Source organism: Xenopus tropicalis, chromosome 4 (genome assembly GCF_000004195.4).
Source record: "Xenopus tropicalis strain Nigerian chromosome 4, UCB_Xtro_10.0, whole genome shotgun sequence".
In the NCBI taxonomy this organism is placed as follows: Eukaryota; Metazoa; Chordata; class Amphibia; order Anura; family Pipidae; genus Xenopus; species Xenopus tropicalis.
The window spans coordinates 7042430-7044439 of record NC_030680.2 but is presented as its reverse complement, the minus strand read 5'-3'; positions in this window follow the sequence as shown (position 1 = coordinate 7044439).

Below are 2010 nucleotides of genomic sequence, written 5' to 3'. Positions count from 1 at the left end.
GCTCTGTCCCCTCCCACCCACCGTATGGCTGGTTCCTTCCTTGGTCCTGCCCACCCCTGGGTGCCTGGCACAAAGCACAGGGTGCTCACCGCTATCTAGGAAAACATACAGAGCCCAGGGACAAATAAGATACTAAACCGGGGCAGGGGGCAGGGGTGTAACAAGAAGTTATGGACCCCCCAAATATTAGGGCCCCCCTAAACTCAGTGCCATATGGGCCCCCCTGGGTACCTGACAATCACAGGGTCGGTACTTTTATAGTGACACCCCCGGCAGCAGGTAAGGGGCAGGTAGGCTAGTAATGGCCAGTGAGTGGCTAGCAAGGCCGGCAGTAGCCCAGGAATCGGCCACATGGAATTAAACAAACAATGAGACAATATTTACCCCCACCCCTCGGCCTCTACATTCTCCAACAATAACAATATGTGATAAGTACAAGGCCAGTTGTGCCACAATCGCAGCAAAATAGCCTCACCCAGGGGCAACTCCATACCCCCAACCCCTCTATATAAATAGCCAGATCTTGTGATTCAGTAGGCGAGTCATTATCAGCATCTAATATATATATATTTTTATAGATTATAGTGCTCATTTATGAATCCAATAGGCTGCCTTAGGGGAGTGGGGAAGCAAACTGGCCTGTAGAGTGCAGCAATGCCGGTTTAGCAAATACAGCTCTGCAGATTGAGTGGGTGCTGTCTGGGGACATGGAGAACCCTTGGGTGGGTGCGTGGGAGACCCCCACACAGGTGCTGCTTTCCCTGAGACGCAATGGGGGAGGGAGGGTAAGAGGATAACCCCCCTCCTCTTGATAACGAGAATAACGAGACAACATTCCACAGCACTGACCAATCACAAGGCAAGGACAGGTCTAACCAGGCTTTATATATTAGTCATGTGACAGAGATAAGCAGCCGAGGTCCTGACTCTGTAGCCTTTACATCTAAATACGCTACATAGTAGCTGAGGTTGAAATAAGACCTATGCCCATCATGTTCAACCATATACATATATACCATGTTGGAGGGTACCAATAGAGAAGACACCCCTGGAGTATAGATACTAACCTTTTCCCCCCTAAACCAGTGCACCCCGGTCCAGGATACTGCCCCCCTTTATGCATCTTGCTCAGGCCCTCACTGGGGCAATCAGGTATAACGTCTATATTGGGTTATGCCCCTGGCACAGCAGTATGCATTGCCCAATACAACCTGGGATGGCTACCAGTTGCCACCTTAGTCTATATACAGGGGGGTGAAGACAAAAGACCAGAAATATGTAATGAAAACAAAGACTCAGGCAGATTTATCAGTAATCAAACTGGGGAATCCTTCAGGATCCTTAGCAGTTCAATTCTATTTAGTTGGGGGTTCGAGCTCAAAGCGGGTTGGCATCTGCCCTAAGCACGAACACCCATCTGAATATCCTTACTACTGAATGCAGGGGGGGGGAAATTATGACGTCATTTGGAAGTTTTAAGGCAACATGAGCTTGTTGACTAGTTTGTTGAACTGCAGTAGTCAGAACCCGCAGTGCAGAGAATATAAATAGCCGGACGCTGCTCTGAATGGCAACCAACTCGCAGGGCCGCATTTCTCTAAAATCTGCCAGACCGGTCGGTCCGGGTCCGAACTACCTCTGATGTCACAGACGCATTCCAACCCGCCGGCTACGGCCACTGAACTTGTGTCTGGCAGCTCAATGCATTGGGTTTAGTCACTGTGTCTGTCTGTCCCTTTCCCTTCTCTGCACTGCTGGTTCTGACTCCTGATACAACTCCCCAATATCCATTCATTCCTCATTCTCACTGGGTTTATAGTTATGTGTAACTGTCACTGTGTCTGTCCCTTTCCCTTCTCTGCACTGCTGGTTCTGACTCCTGATACAACTCCCCAATATCCATTCATTCCTCATTCTCACTGGGTTTATAGTTATGTGTAACTGTCACTGTGTCTGTCCCTTTCCCTTCTCTGCACTGCTGGTTCTGACTCCTGATACAACTCCCCAATA